This window comes from Pinus tabuliformis, chromosome 9 (assembly GCF_031772625.1).
Source record: "Pinus tabuliformis cultivar Carrire ecotype Pingquan chromosome 9, CPIR1, whole genome shotgun sequence".
Classification (NCBI taxonomy): domain Eukaryota; kingdom Viridiplantae; phylum Streptophyta; class Pinopsida; order Pinales; family Pinaceae; genus Pinus; species Pinus tabuliformis.
The window spans coordinates 1,818,253,288-1,818,271,259 of NC_142307.1; the positions used below are offsets into that span (position 1 = coordinate 1,818,253,288).

At 37.0% G+C, this 17,972-nt stretch overlaps 1 pseudogene; it reads right to left on the reverse strand.

Moving 5' to 3' along the window:
* Positions 1–16,941: 16,941 nt before the first annotated feature.
* On the reverse strand, positions 16,942–17,972 carry LOC149156058 (putative anthocyanidin reductase pseudogene; annotated as a pseudogene).

Below are 17,972 nucleotides of genomic sequence, written 5' to 3' on the forward strand. Positions count from 1 at the left end.
GCGGTTGTGCCGAAGTAGCTACACTGCTATGGGGATAAACACGGAAGTGACCGTTGCTGTCACTATTCATAACAAGATGTCCGAGTTATGGCGAAAAGGAGCGGGTGGTGGGTAATTAAGATATGAAGTACGAGCCAAATGTAGAATGATCTACCTAGATCTAGAATTAATGAGCCAAAAAAGGAGGGAATAACTGAATTTGAATTTCAACAGGTTTATAAATCATAGCAGGGCATCCACCAAAAAAACTGTGGTATCTATAGAATTAAGCTATTTTTCCTTCTAATAGGTATGGAAATGTTGAACTTCGACAATAAGGGAATAAGCTCGAGGTTTTCAATATTTCCAAAAGAGATACAAGACCTTCTGGATAATGTAATGTCAACGACCATGGATGCCATGCCAAGCTCAATACCAATTGTAGGGGATGTACCAGAAATTCTCAGACAAGTAGCAGGACTGGTCCGGATGTTGCTGCCTAACCGCGGCCTGGCAGGCGATCCATGAGAGATAACGGAAAGATGGTGAATCTTGAGACAAACAACCGAATTCTGGTTAACAGTTCATCTCTAACGCACCTTGAAGATTGGGACCTCGTGGATAACATCATCTCTCTTGCAAAAATGCAACACAAGCTTCAACAGACAATATGTATACTAGACCAGAGATCAGAAATGTGTTGCTCTGGCACAAAGGAGTCCCGCCTTTGACATCTCAGATAGAGCTAAAATCCTATGAGGGGTTTCTTTGTGTTAACTGAGCAGAGCAGAATGAGCATCATCAGTTGAGCAAATCAATAGAGGCAATGGAGTAGGAGCTTGAAGAAGTTTTGGAGGAGGCAAGGATGGAGCAACAGAACGTAGTGAGTCACTCGCATGGATGGTGGACCGCGATACCTTAGCAGCACATCTCGCTGCACCAACGAGTGACTCAGGACAAGTCACGATGATTATGTTGGGGGTTTGTTGGGCAGAGAATCCCCCGCATAACAGTTTTGGGGCTTAAAGCCCACAATTTTGGGTACTGATACAGTAAAAGTTCCACAAGGTACGCGGAGCATGAATTGTAATGAGTCAGGTCAAAGGGTTGTCCGCTCAAAAATAATGTAAAGTTAATATAGAATATGTCGGCCTACCCATGGTCCGTGGACCATGGGAATGTATAAATAGAGTGAGGCTCTAAGGGTAGAAGTAGTCTTTTGGTAATTATTGATCAGATCGGAAGCGTAATGGGTTGTTCACTCTGAGTCAGGAAGTTCGTGTCATGGTCAGTAGTAGTTAGTGTAGGCTCTACAGTTGAGTGTACAGGGCAGAATTGGGTTGTACTGAATAGAAGATTAATAAAGATACATATTTTTTAATTATTGTGCATCTAGTCTTAGATCTCTATGATTATTCCTATGTTATGGTTTTATGCATTTCTTGAAGATTTGCAGTTGCGTGCACTGGTTATAACTATTGAATGCTTGATTAAGGCTCTAAGAATTAAATCAGATTGATAATAATGGTAATAATAAGGAATTTAGGAAGTGCCTTGCCGCAGAGCTATGCGAGGGTCAGACAGCTATGCAACATAGTGTGAGTGTGTAGATTGGTCCGCGACCTCTCCAGACCTCATCAAGACATCCCTAGGGTGTGAAAACCTAGTTCCAGCACCCTCCCATACTACCTCGGATGAGACTTCAATCCACGCTCCATGGACTGTTACCGAAAGGGATGGTAGTGTGGGATTTGTTTGGCTAAAACACTTCTGAACCTAGGTCAGGCCCCAATAAGCCAACATTCACCAAGGATAAGATATTCATGTGAGTGAGCAGTGCCACCTTCCATACAACATCAAGCCCTTCACGGATGAGGTATTATGTGACATTTATCCCCTTGATGTTAATGATGTATTATTAGGCCAACCATACTTATGGAAGCGACATGCTGTGTATGAGTCAAGGCCTTATGCTATTATTGTTACTTTGGGAAATAAGTTGTACAGGATATTAGTGTTAGCATCACCTACCTCCATCTCTTTTCTTACAGCAAAACAATGCAGTAAGCTGATTTTGAAAACTAGCAAATTTGTTTTCTTGATGATATGCCCTCAGGGAAAGAAGAAGACGGTGGCCACGACCTCTAGATAGGGCCCACCCACATGGCAACAATAGATAGACAAGGTCATGGAGGAATACGAGGACATCTTCACCTCCCCATAGGGGTGCCTCTGCACTGTTAGGTCAAGCACTCCATCGATTTGACCCCAGGTGCAACGCTGCCTAATGGACCAATCTAGCAATCCTCTGTTCTAGAGAATGACAAAATCAAGAGGCAGATTTAGGAGCTACTGCAGAAAGGTCACATCCGTCCGAGTTCATCACCCTATGGGAGCTCAATCGTGTTGATATAGAAGAAGGATGGGACTTGGAGACTCTATATGGACTACATGCGCTAAACATGATCATTGTCAAGAATAAGTACCTGATCCCATAGGTTGATGACCTTCTACACCAACTGAAGGGGGAAAAATATTTTAGCAAGATTGACTTGAAGTCTGACTATCACCAGGTACCAATCAAACCCTCTGATATGAGGAATACTTCCTTCAAAACCAAGGAGGACCTTTTCGAATGGTTAGTTGTGCCTTTTGGGTTGACGAATGCTCCTGCAACCTTAATGAGGCTGATGGATGACATGTTGTAGCCATTCGGCTACTCATTTGTAGTGCTATACTTGGATGACATATTCATCTTCAAAAAGAGTTGGGAAGAGCATCTCCACCACATCGGACAAGTTCTCCAAACAATGCGGCAACACAAGCTATGTGCCAATTTGGAGAAATGAAATTTTGGCATGACCTAGGTTCAGTATCTGTGATACATTATTAACGAATAAGGGGTGCATGTGGATCCAACCAAGATCCAAGTCATTTGGGATTGGCCAGCCCCAAACACTCTAACAGAGCTCTGTAGCTTTTTGGGTCTTGGGAAATTTCTACCGCGGGTTCGTGTTGGGATTCTCTCATATCACTTGGCCCGTGAGCCAAGTCATTAAGGGAGGGGTGAAATAAAATTTCTTTTGGTTTGAATCTCAACAGAGGGCATTCACAGAGTTGAAACATCACCTCCTCTCTTCACCAGTGCTCAATCTACCAGACTTGCAACAACCATTTGAGATCGAGACAGAAGCCTCTGACTATGCTATTGGGGCAGTCCTTACTCATCAAGGGCATCCAGTGGCATTTCACAGTGAGACACTTTCAGATGGAGTTTGGAAGTATCCCACTTATCACAAAGAGATTTATTCCATTGTGGAGGCTTGCTGATAATGGAAGCATTACATTTTTGGGAAGGAAATGGTCATCCACACATACCACTGACCCCTAGAATTCATACAGATGCAAGGGAAGTTGCAGAATGATAGCCATCAAAAGTGGTCCACACACCTACAACAGTTCTAGTTGAATATCAGCTATAAGAAGCGTAGCACCAATAATGTTGCATACTTCCCCAACCGACCACCGATCATGGCATTAACCACCATGCTCAACTCTTGTGGGAACAAGACTTCTGATTGGCCACTTCTCTACAAAAGTGACCTAGAGTTTTTCCACACATACTATAAGCTCTTAGAGGGTGAGAAAGTTCCAAATTTTCACTTCTAGGATGCCCTGCTATGCCACCTAGGACACCTTTGTGTTCCTTCAAGCGAGGGAGCCAAGATGATTTTGGAAGAGCACTATAGTTGGGCCGTTGGGCATTTCGGGGTTGAGAAAATAGTGGCAATACTACAGAAGTATTTCTACTAGCTGAATCTTTAGCATGATGTCAGGAAGTACATCAGATCTTACTCTACCTTTGCCATTACCAAACCTGCCATTAAGAAGAAAGTCCTTTTATACTCCGCTGCCTACCCCTAGTTGACCTTGGGAATCCATCTCCATGGATTACATGTCGGGCCTTCCTTCTACTAAGCATGGAGATGACTTTGTTTTTGAGGTCGTCGACATATTCTCGAAGATGGCCATTCTGGAGGCCTGCAAGAAGAAAATCACAATAGAAGCCATTGCTAAACTCTTCTTTGAACAAGTGTGGGTACGCTTTGGGATCCCATAGTCTATCATCTCTGATCAGGATAGAGGGTTGCTCAGTACATTTTGGTTTAGTCTCTGGTCGATGCTCGACACCAAGGCCCCTAAGTCCACAACTTTCCATCCCCAAATTGATGGTGCGATAGAGGTTGTCAACAGGATGATCATACAAACTATACACATGTACAACTCAAAGAATCCATGCACATGGGATGAGAGCCTTCCCTATGTCCAATAAATCTATAACTGGGCTCTCCACAACTCGACCGGCCACAACCCTTTTCAGGTGAGCTTGGGATTCCAGCCACTATGTCCCATTGATATGACCATACCATTTGCAGCTACTCAGGAAGATTCGGCTCATGTCCAATCGGAAGTTGATAAGGAAGACAACTTCATTGAGCACATCCAACATATTCACCAGCAGGTCCATGGCATCCTGGAGAAATCAAATTCCAAGTACAAGGAGTGACATGATCAACATCACGTGCCACACAAATTTCGAGTGGGCAACAAAGTCTGGTCACATTTGCAGAAGGAACACCTTACCAGAGCCTATCATAAACTCATACCACTTTGATATGGTCCTTACACTATTACCAAGGCTATGGGCGACAATTCATTTGAGCTCAACATTCCCCCATTCCTTGGCCTACACTCACTGTTCAATGTGGACCACCTTCGACCATACTTCTCACCATTGCTCGACACATCAGACATTGCAGAACAACTCACACCTACAGAGTTAAATCTAGATTGCATGGAGCAAGCCAAAACTGATAGGATCACGGACACAAAGATCAAGAACACTGTCTAGTAGAAGATTCAACTATATCAAGTTGTCAAAGCATGCCAACTCCTTCACCAGGGCAGGTGGCTCACCAGGGACCAAGTTCAACAGAAGTTTTCTCATCTCATGGAGGACCTCAACGCAATGGGGACCATTTCTTCCTAATTGGGGAGGAATGATCCAAGTGGATATTGGTGGCCACCGACCAATTCCACTTGGACCCCCACCATTGTTTCTTTCAGTTTTTCAGTTTCCTTAATTGTAGCAAAGTTTACTATTTTTAGCATTCTTTCGGGTCCTAAACTTCCTAAGCCATTTTGAGGCCCTAAGAGGCCCTAAACGAAATTTTTTGGGCAATCTATCGCCAACAATTTTCTATGTAAAATATTATTTTATGTTGTAGTTATCGGAGAGATCTCTCCAATGGATTATCATGCACATCAAATGGAGATAAGATGACCAAGTTGTGACCCTGAGAAGTTGCCTGTCCAACTCACCCCAACGGGGCCCATAAACTCTTGGTGTTACATCTCCTCAGGTTAGGGTTTTGGTTGTTTAGGGTTTTCTCTTATTGTTCAATAATAAAAATGCCCTTGAGCCTCATTGTAACACAGTTGAGAGGCATGTAACCCCCACATATCTTCTTAGAGATAAGCTACCATCGCCCGAGCTAGTCTTATTTCCATTTTGTTTGTAATCATATTTCAGTATTTGATATTAATTAAATGAAGTGTTATTTCTACCACATCTTTGTATTTATGGTTATATCTGTAATTTTTTGCATTCTTGTTTAAATCTAGATCATAAAACAACAGCAAGATGAAACCCCCATTACCTCCACAAGCTCCACAAGTTCAAGAATATAATGCAGATACAACACCAGGCACCCATAAACAATGAAACAACAATTCGAAGAAGACCTTAATGAAGTTCATGAAAATTATAACATAGAAAAAGACAAAAAATAGTGGGGGGTCTGAGGAATGGAAATGCACTTTGTGTGATCATGTCTTTAAGGGTAGCTACACAAGAGTATGACATCATCTTTTGGGCATACCTGGGTTAGGAGTGAAGGGTTGCACATGCAACCTTGGACAAAGAATGTAGAGGACTAATCTTCACATGAAATCCAGTGGAAGCAATGTATGTGATAGTAGCATTTTATCTCCTAATAAGAGAGGTAGACATGAAGATTCATCCCAATGTATGAATGAACAAACTCATATGCAAATTGAGACTACTCAAGGGGGTTCTAGTCCTAGGAAGACTAATAAAAGTGAATCCATTCAAAAGATGTACAATGTCATGCATAGGGATGAAGCAGATGATGCCATAGAAGATTTTTTTATGGAAAACTAGATTTCATTTAATTCCACTCATTCACCATACTATAAAGAAATGGTGAGAAAAATCATTGTTGCAGGGACGTGATGGACACCCAGGTTACAACAAAATGAGGACTTCATTATTAGATAGAGTGGTGGAAAGAATGCATGGACTTATGGAGGAACTCAAACAATCTTGGGTTCAATCAGGTCGTTCAATTGTCATGAATGGTTGAACATATATTCAATAAAGACCTTTTTTGAATGTTACTGTCACATCACGATCATGGCCTTAGTTTTTAAAAGAAATTGATTATAGTGGAGAAACTAAGGATGCTTCTTTCATGTTTGAAATATCGAAGGATGTAATTGATGAGGTTGGTCCTTCAAATGTGGTACATGTCATCACAGATGCAACACCCGTTTGGAGAGTAGCAAGATTGATGATCCAAAGTTGATATAAGCATATCTTTTGGACTCCTTGTTGTTTACACGCCCTTAACAATATCTTAAAGTACATTGGTAAAATGTAGTGGATTGAAAAAATAATTTTAGATGTGAGGGAGGCACCAATGTTCATTTGCATCCACCATGCTTCCTTGGCAATTTACAAGACATATTCAAGGAAGAATTTTTTAAAACTTGCAAAAACAAGATATGCCACATACTTTATTTTTCTTGAGTGCATGGTTGAGGTCTATGCATCTTTACAAGCCATTGTTATTCCTTTAGAGTGGAATGCATGGAACGATTCTAAGTCACTTCAAGAAAATAAGATAAGAGAAATTCTTCTTAATGAGGATTGGTGGGATGATTGTAGATATTTTGTCTCTTTTGCAACCTCAATTGTGGAGTTTATTAGGTATCTTGATCTGGATTGTTCTTCTCTTAGAGAAATATATAAATGTATTTATACCATGGTTGGAAAGGTAAAGCATATAATTTGCCAAAGAAACCCTTCTTTGGAGTTTTCCAGTGAAATCCACAAGATGGTAGAGAAAATATGGATTAACCTCAATACCTCCCTTCACATGGTTGCATATGCACTTAATCCAATGTTGTATATGGAAAGACCAAGTAGAATTCTTCATATTGATGATGAAGTGGTAAAACAAGTGTTTCTTGATGCTATAACTAAGATGTATACTGTTGATGAAGCATGTGGGATATGGGAGAAATTTATTGATTTTGGTACATTAAGCCCTCCCGCGGTCACCCAATATATAAAGAGGGACATCAAGCGTTATGCTCAGAAGAAACCCCTCGAATGGTGGAAAATGTATGGGGGCTAGGGCCCAGAGCTCCGAAAGCTTGCTGCACATCTTCTATCTCAGGTTTCCAGCTCCTCAGTTGTTGAAGGGAATTGGTCCACTTATTGCTTCATACACTCTAGTAAGAGGAATAGACTTACCTATGAGAGAGTGGAGAAACTTGTTTATGTGCATAGTAGTCCTCGACTTTGTTCAAGGAAGCTACCTGAATATTTAGAAGGACCTTCTACATGATGCGATGTGAATGCTGAATATGCTACCCAAATTCATGATGATGATGACAATCCTTTCCCAAACATAGGATTAGTTGGCATACCTTTAGATGACATTATTGTAGCTCATGATGATGATGAAGATGTTGGTCCAGTACCTAGCGAGGCTCAAGCCTATATGGATCTACTTGATGTTGAAGATCGTACTCTATGATCATCTTAAGCTTTGTATTTTTGTTGCTATATTTTGTCTCTAGGGAATTTGAATGATATAGTACTTTAGGATTTCTTCTTTCTTCTATTATGAAAATCAATATGATTTGGGTGAGTTTTACTTTTTCTTTTAACTTTTTATGGTTATCTCTTCAATCATTTAAAAATTTAATTTAATATGTACATTTAATCTTTACATTTTCTTTAAAGAAAAATTAATATATATTAAATTTAAAATTTTAATATATTATATTATTTCCCCTCCCAACATAATTGAGCAAAGCTTATAGCCATACCAAATACTCGTTTCCGTGTACCCAAAATAGCCATATACCATAAACTCTTGGAGCATAAATTATCGTATAACCTTACATATTCAATTTTATTATTTTTATTAATATTTAAATATAAATATATAACTTTATCTCTATATAGTAAGTTGTCCCATTTATAACACGTTGTGCCTTCCACTCCAATCAATTGATAGTATCGACTACGTGTCATTTCCATTTCACCCAACTTGTGACTATAATACACTTTTACCATGTATGAAGTTGGTTGTAGGTACCCAAGTGGATTTCTTAGGGCATATACTCCACTGCTATTAGTTCCAACTAGGTCGTCTTAGTGCCTTGGGGTTCCTCAATCAATTTGTGTCTGTCGAGCTCAAATCCAATCCCTGCTTATGTTATGATTTGGTTACATTTATGATGCATTATTAAGTCACGACAAACTAAATTTCATTAGCGAATTGCTTTCCCCAGCGACAAATAATCAATAGGGAGAAGTTCTTTTAGTGGGAGATTTCAATGCTAGAGCAACAAATAATCAAGCTAGCATCCTTTGTTGCAAAATGATAAAAATCTTATTTGGCTCACTGAAGAGGAGAATCCCCAATGGGTGAGATGTTCATAAGATGACAAAGTTAGCAATCATTTTGGAGCTGAGTTTCTTACACTATGTAGGGCTTTCAACTTAATTATTTGCAATGGTCTATATATATGGAAAAGGTTTGGGAACTTCACTTGCAACACATACAATGGGGCAAGTGTAGTTGACTATGTGGTGTGTTCACAAAGCTTAATAGAAAATATATATGAAGTTAGTATTGGAGAGCACATTTGGGAATTAAAATTAGACCATAACCCAATTTTTATAAGGTTATCATGGTTAGAAGAAAGGCATCATAGGAGGAAAGCCCAACGCTGTCGACAATCACTATCAAGGGGAAAAATTATTCTAACACAAGAAAATTGTACTATTTTCAAGACAATGTTAGAGAGATTAATTCAGAAGGAGAAGACTGGTTTCAAATGCTTCAATAACCATGAGTTAACAAATATAATTCAAAGTGCACTTGAGAAGTGCAAAAGAGAAAAAACTAGGAAATCAGAATCAAATTGCTTTCTTGTAAATGCTTGGTTTGACGGGGAATGCAAAATGGCAAGGAGAACCTTGAAAAAGGTAGGAAAAGAGAAGATGAACGTAAAGTTATATAAGAAAATACAAAAAAGGAAAAAAGATGAGTTCATGCAAACAAGGAGAGAAGAGTTAATATATTTAAGCAAGAATAATCCAAAGCTTTTCTGGCAAGAATTGCAACCAAGGAAGAAGAAAATTGAAAATAATATTAAAGCCAATCAATGGTTTGAATATGCAAGGAAACTCTATGAGAAATAATTAGAGGCGGAATCCCCCCCAAGGATCAACACAAATTCAAAGCTCTTCACATTATAGGAGATGGAGAATGGAACTAAGAAGTTGAAAACAGGAAAGGAAAAGGACTTGGTTGAGCTTCAAGAAGAGTATCTAAAATGGGGAATGATCACTCTTGCATCGCACATCATGAAAATATTCAACAACATCATTTAGTAAGGATTCCCAAGAGACTGGACAACTAGCCTAGCAATACCCCTTTTTAAAAGTGGAGACATTAATAATCCATCCAACTATAGAACAATTATGATCAACCCTTTTTTTGCAAAGCTTTTTAGCAACATGGTAGAAGACAGAAATAACAAGTGGGCAAAAGTAAAAGAAAAGAGGGCAAAAGGACAAGCAGGTTTTAAGCTGAAACATTCTACAATGGATGATGGCATCACATTGAGAAACATTGTTGAAAAGGTTTGGGAGGAGAAAGAAGAAGTATTTTGCTGCTTTTTTGACTTCAAAAAAGCATTTGACACAGTCCCTAGAGATAAGTTGTGGTGTAGAATGGAAGCACTTGAAATCCCTATGCATTATCGAGTCGTTGTCCATAGACTTTATGAAGAAGTGAAATTCAAAATTAGAACCTCAGCAGGTATTTCAAAAAGCTTTAGAAGTGACACTGGAGTCAAGAAAGGTTGCCCTCTATCCCCCACTCTTTTTGGTCTATATATTGATAAGTTGGAAGAGTGGCTAAATATGCAAGGTGGAGATGGTGTTTGGTTGGGGGAGTTTGTCATAAAGCTTCTTTTATATGGTGATGATATTGTATTGATTTCTAAATCGGCCCATGGATTGCGTATGCACTTATATGCCCTTAATTATTTTTGTAGAGCAATGAAGATGCAAGTCAATACTAGCAAGACTAAAATAATGATTTTTTCTAATAAAAGGAAGTAGAGATGACATACTTTCTTCTTTGAAGAAAACATTCTTGAAGAAGTAAATGAGTACAAGTACCTTCAGATTGATTTCAACAACAAACTCAATTGGGAGGACTGCAGAGAGAAGAGAATTTTAGGAGGGTGCAAAGCATTATATGCTCTTCAAAACAGATGTAGAGAGGCAGAGTAATGGGATTGGAAAATGATTAATGTTCTCTTTGGACTCCTAGTTTGTCTAGTGACACTATATGGGTGTGAATTGTGGTCTAGGAGCACTCTCGTCTCAAAATGGAAACAAACTGAGAAAATCCAAAAATGATTCATCATGAGAAAGTTCAAAATAAAATGTTTGGTACCTTATGAGATAATGTTGAGTGAAACAAGACCAACTTCCATTGAAGAAATTTCTATGGTGCATCTCATAGAATACTTAAAAAGAATTGAACAAATGAGAGTAGGTAGACAGCCTAATGTTATCTTCAATGAAGGCGTGAGTGAAAGAAAGAAAACATGGATGAAACAAAACTATAGACGGATTAAAAAATGGAATGTCTACCTCAATGCCTGTCCCACAAATAATAAGGAGCTAAATGATTTTGTTATGGAGACATTTCGTAAAGAGGTATGGGGAAAAGAGTTGGGTAGAAAGAAGAAATATTACATTGATGAATTCAACCCTACGTGTGATTTACAACAAAAAGAGTTCATTGGAGCTAGCATTTTGTGGTGGGAAAAGGTTCTTATTGCTCAATTAAGGACCAAATCACATCAACTTACGTGTGAAACAGGACGGTGGAAAAGGCCTATAGAATCTTGGGAAGAACGGGTGCGTACATTTTGCAGGTCTGGCGCTATGGAATCGGAGAAACATTTCGTTTTGGAATGTGCTGCATTCAAAGACATCAGAGAAGGTTACGAGAACATGTTATCATCAGGTTCTTGGCATTGTCTTTTTGGCAAGGAGATTGTTGGAAGGTTGGGTTAGCTCACAATCAATTTGAATCAGAAAAAGACTGAATTACAAAGAGCGAAAAATAGGGAACTAATGGTCTCATAGACTATTTTTAATCTCGTAGACCTTAAAATATCATTTCATTAATGAAAGATAAATAGATATGAAAATTAAATAATAATTAAATGTTTCATTTTTTCCATGTAATGAAGCATTACAAAATGTATATAAATTCTAAATCATTAATGTTATATATTTCAACACCTAAACTTAAATCATATTTTTAATTTCATATTGTTTCAACTTAGCAAATAAATATGAAAATTAAATAATAATTAAATCTTTAATTTTTTCCATATAATGAAGCTTTACAAATGTATATAAATTCTAAATCATTAATGTTATATATTTCAACAACTAAACTTAAATCGTATTTATAATTTTATATTGTTTCAACTTAGCAATTCTGTCTGTCATTTTCAATTAACTTGTATTTAAAAAGAAAAATTGTTTTAGAAAATAATATCCATTTTTATTTATTTGTTTATTTATTATTCTTTTTAAAAAATTTAAATTAAAATAAAAAATACATCAATATGAATTTTCATTTTTATTATGTAAATTACAATTAATAAAAAAAATTATTCTTATTTATAATTATATCTATCTGGAACTTTTGGTTGTATATTTTTAACTAGATTTTCTATAATAACTGAAATTTGCTTTGCTATCCCGTGATATCTCACGGCACTTAAGAAATCAATTGCTAAATACATGAGTTGACTTAATTGACATTTTGTATATTGATCAAAACAGTTCCGTACAATGATAAAAATCATATATGCTCATTGCATCCTATCCACTCGCATGTATGTTTCCATATGCATGAGATGTGAGATGTATTTATATAATTAAGTATTATCATTGACAAAGAAACCAAAATAGCAAGTAGTGAAAATTTTTGGTCTTTGGGTATTTATTGTTTTCGGTTTTTTAATTATATTTAATTAAATTAAGTGGTAACTTTTTATATTGTAATTTTTACATTAATAATTTATAGTTCAAGATTTAAAGAAAAATTTTGATTTCTTCGGTGTTTAATATAGAGTTGATTATATATATATAAAAACATATATTAAATTTATTAATACTAAATTAAAATTGAATTTGCCAAAATATAAAAATTTGTTTGAATTTTGTACTCATGAAAATTTGAATCTTCAGAAATTTAATCATTCATAATTCTTGATAATTTTAAACATAAAATAAATATATACTACTACACCATTAACACATATATTATTTTTAACATCATTAATACATATATTATTCCATAAATTAAATATTATACTTAATTTATTTATAATAGGAAAATAAATAAATTAGACACTTTGAAAATACAAACCCCTCCCTTTTATAAAGTTGGCGACCCACAAAACTTTACCTCATCATACTTTTTTCCTTTCCTATTTTGGAAAGGAAAATAGCAAAGAAAAGAAGAAAAAAAATAACAAAAACAAAAAAATGGAAAGGAAAATAACATTCCATCATCTACTGGAAGAGATCATCAAATTTAACCAACTCCCAAGGAAAGAGGCATCTCCTCGAAAAATATACTGACCACAGCCCTCCCGCAAGAGAATAAACCATTTTCATTGTTAACGTTAAACACATGCAACGATTTTCATTATCCACCACACATGCAAAGGCAAGACCATGGAAACCTCTCAACCGAAAACCCTTGCAGGGCCCTCAATTATACAATAACAAACATCTGTCCGTAACTTCATCTTGCAGGGCCCTCAATTATACAATAACAAACAGCTGTCCGTAACTTCATCTACTGATAGAATCCTGTGCCAGGATTTATTATACATTCTACAACGATAAATTGTGCATTAAAGTACGGCTCCATCTTTATTTTTAGTAAGCGATGTTTCAGTTAACAACAGAATCTGCTGTGAGATTTATCGTGCAATGCTGGATTGCGGTTTTAGAGGGATTAGTATTGTAACTAGCAATTGTCCCAAAAGGTACAAAGAGAGGCCGATAGGATTATTAAATTAGAATTGTTGAATTTCTCTAGAAGAAATGTTAGTTCAAACCTAACGGATGAGCATTTTGAGCTGGCTGAAATCTACCCCATACTAAACTGTAGAACGTCTCTCGACGCAATAATAATATGTAATAATAACAATAATAAAGTGATAATGATCATCAACAGAAAATAATTAAAGAACAAATAAACAAACCAAAAAAACCTGTCAATTCTATTAAATAAAATAGCAATCCTACCTCTAAAATTTTAATATTATAATTAAACAATTACTCATAACATATAAATTTATTAATATTATATTTAAAACTATCATTATACATGAATCATATGTGTTTTTACCACATATATATCATCATTCTGCAGTGACAAAACAAGCACTAGAAACAGATCATAAATAATTAAATGCATCTCTAAGAATTTTTGGCATACACATTTCTTAGACCTATACAAACAAATATGGAGTAAAAAATTACACAAACAAATATGAAATAAAAAATTACATAACCAAACTCTTAGAATTAAAACATAAAACCTTAAAAACAATGAATATATTAATAGGATAAATTGCGTATAAACAAACTGTTCAATAAAAATGAGTCGATCACAGCAATGAAATCTTCCACTCAAGCTTATTTTCTTATAAAATCGGGCAGAATGGAGGCCTCGGTTAAGAAGCAGAAAAAAATCAATAGAATAAAATATAGCTCCCTCCCATGTGACCATGAACTTAAGCTTTTATAGCTAGTAATAGCATGCTACTCAATCTACCAGATCGCCATCAAATGCATCTCTTCTGAATTTTCACGACAAAAATATGCATACCATTCAAAAGCCTCTCCATTTCCTCGAATTTCTCCATTATAAACTGTCAATAGTTATATAAAATGTCAATACTGACCGTCCACTTGAACAAAATAAGAATTAAGTGACAGAGTTAGCATCTGGTGTCAAAATCAATTCATAACTTTACACAGACTTACAAGCAGCATAGCTCCTGTTCATCACTTTACACAGATTACAACAAGCATTGCTTCAAACACACCAAATGCCCAATCTCTCAGCTATACAACAGATTATAAATCTATAAAGAATTTAGTTTTACTCCACTCCAATAAGGTGTGGAATGTTATATGCACAAGCCAGTACAACTGTTTATAATTCATCACTTGAGTTAATTGCTCAACGCCATGATTAGTGTGAAATGGATGTTATTGTTAAGATGCTATGCTGAAAGAGCTCACTTTCTTTGGTGTTGCAACCACAAGTGGAGCTTCTAGAGAATTTGTAATAGCAAATTTGTCATGCATAAATTTGCTATCCACAATGGATACATCTTTTGGAACAATCTTGTAGCAATAGCAGCTTTTTAGCCCATTCTGGCCCTTGTAACACACATGATCGTTGTTTTTTACTTGACGGAAGTTCCAGATGACAGAAAATTTACCAACAGTGGCAACTACATGGCGCTCCTGCCTTCCACTCTCAGTAACCTGCAGTGATGAAGAGAAATAGATGTCAGAAATTAGTACACTTGAAGAGCTAATAAAGGTTATATTGCAGGCCAACGGTCCTATAAGTTCAATTGCTACATGTTATGAAGTTGAAGTCATTTTTTGTGTACCTTATCCCTTCATAGACAATTGCTAACTTTTAATACATTATTATTTGTTTATAGTGGTGATATTGAAAAAGCATATGGCCAAATTTTTGTGTATCTGTAAGGCCATGTTTGAAATTTGTGTTTGGGAGAATCAAGACCTATTAAAAATTAATGGAACAGTTCGGGGAATTCATTTTTCTTGAAAGAAAGGTGATGAGCCATGTAGCAACAAGCTGAGAAGGTTTGCCAAGTAAAATAGGATGTTTGGTCTGAAAATTAAAGATGCTATTTTAAAGGCCCCACAAATTACTGGATATTCAACCAGATAATTCGACCAAGCAACAAAACGTTGAAATTCACCATCTTGTGCCCGTTGAAGATCTCAAACTTTGGTTCCAGGTGCAGAGACTAATTTATTTTAGAAAAGGCTAATTGCATGTTGGCCGCATTTCCATACCATTTCTGTACCAGAAATATTACTGTCCAGAAACGACACCAAATTTGGATAGTGCAGTTCATTAAGAGAAACGGATTTGTTGTACATAAAAAAGTCTTAAACTTTGAAAGAAGTCCCCAAAAGTATTAATGAAGTTCTGAGCAACTTAGGTACTCTGTTTTTTTATTTTTTCATACAATATCACTGCTTTTCAAAACATCATAGTCTAATTCTTCTATGTTTGGTTCTTTCTCAAGCATATTTTTTTTTTATCAATTTTGTCTGGAATCCAGGTGGGATTTATTGAAATCACAAGTTTGGGCCGTGAAGGCGGCTAGTATCCCAAGGGTTTTTCAGGGCACTGAATTGATTTGTGCATTCAAAAATGAATTTTAAACAACAACAAATCACGATATAGTCAAAGATTGTATCACTAGATTCTGTTTGGAAAAACTGGGTTTTAAGCGAATTGAATCCATTTATACATTAAAAAAAATAAAAATTAAACAGCAACCAATAACAATCTGGTCAAAATTTGCATCTCCGAATTCAGATGAAAAAAAACTAAAACTTAGAATAATTAGGCTGTGCCCTTTCAAAAAAACTTTGCTGGTTTAGAAAATGCTTAAATGTGACCAAACACTAGTACAACCCCATGGCTAATATATACATGTGTGCACTATCTGGGCACACACGGTTTCTAATCCTAACAGGCATGCTCCTCCCTTGAATGAGATTTGCCAGGTGTGGCTCTTGACTATATTGAATATTATTGAGGTATGCGGATTATGGTATGGTCCTGGCAAGTTACCAGTTCTTCGCTCAAATGTGTGAGGGTGGGTAGAGCTTCTTACAAGGTTTACCATCCAGGTAAAGATAATATATTCCCATTTACGAATAAATAAAGGAATTTCTTTAACCTACCGGCAGATTATGGTATCGTGCTGGCAAGGTACCAGTTCTTCGCTCAAATGTATGAGGGTGGGTAGATATCCTTTCCAGGTTTACCATCCATGTAAAAAAAATAAGTTGCCAGATATAGAATAAATAAAAGAAATTATTTGATTTTATGACGTTTCTCACTGCTAATAATGTGTACTTAAATTGAGGAGGTAGTGCATCAGATGGATGATCTGTGAAAAAAAAATTAAGCTTACCTGACTCTGGAGAAGAGTGTGGTATTTCTGTAATAGTCCAATGCTTCATCCATAAGCTTCTTATGCTCCTTCGAACCTTCAAGAAGACCCCTGAAATAACCCCTGTTCTCAAAGCTTCTCCTGAATGCCTCCCATCCAATATCTCTACTCCTCGCTGCTTTCAGTGCCGAGCTTTGGACTTTAGCAACCCCTGAGCCACTTAGTCCGAGTTCTGCATTCTCCATCTCTTACTGATAATGCGATCTCTGCTGATACATCATCTCAAATCCACAACTTATCTTCATACCCAGTTCCGCCTCCTTGTAATTTGGAGACGACAGAGGCGGTATTGGATAGCAACGCGGTGCCTGAAAGGCTTGCTGCACGAACTGAGCATACATGGCCCTTGACATCCTCACAGAGACATCAATTACTAAAAACAAACCCAAAAAGAGAAAAACAAAACAAAAAAATCAGGCTCGAGTTTGTGAAACCTGTGATGAGGGACATGGTTACATCGACGCTGGAGGGAATTGTCGTTGTTAGCCAAGGACCCACTACTATGACTGGGACGATACTGACAACTTCCATTTTGTTTTTTTTAGCAAATTGCAGGGTAGCTTGGTCTGCCAAGGTTTTTGACACATAATACATATGCATGCATTCAATCAATGAAAACCGTAAAACTTCCTACAATGTTCAATTTAAACCAAAAATTTGTGCAATAAACTTACCCAACCAGGGGGTTTATTTTTTCTAATGAGATCTACTGAGCTCCAGCATGATTCATCGATGATTTCCACTGGTTTCTCTGGAAAAGAAGCAGCACTGGCAGATGATGTGTAAACCACACGCCTTACACTTTTGGTTGCTAGGCAGGACTTGAGAACATTCTGAGTTCCTCTCATGGCAGTTTCAATCACCTCTCTCTGTACAAAACAATTCGATTAATATCATATTGTTGTCCCAAAAACATTGGTAACTTACTTCTTTACTGTTTCACTTACCTCTGGATCTTGGGAACCAAAATCTGTAGGAGTTGCAACATGAAAGACGCCGCGGCAGCCATGGATGGCATAGTCAAAGCTCCCTTCCTCGCAGAGATCTGCTCTGAAAAGACGAAGCCTCTCTTGGGCCCCTGAGAGTGAGAGAAGGGATGAGTTCTTTGATGGGTTGTGTGGATCTCTGAGAGTGGCATGCACTGTGTACCCATTCTCCAGCAGAGTCTTTACGAGCCATGATCCGATGTAACCCCCTGCTCCTGTCACGCACACGGGAAGGCCTTTCCCTTCATTGCCGTGAGGGATATTCAT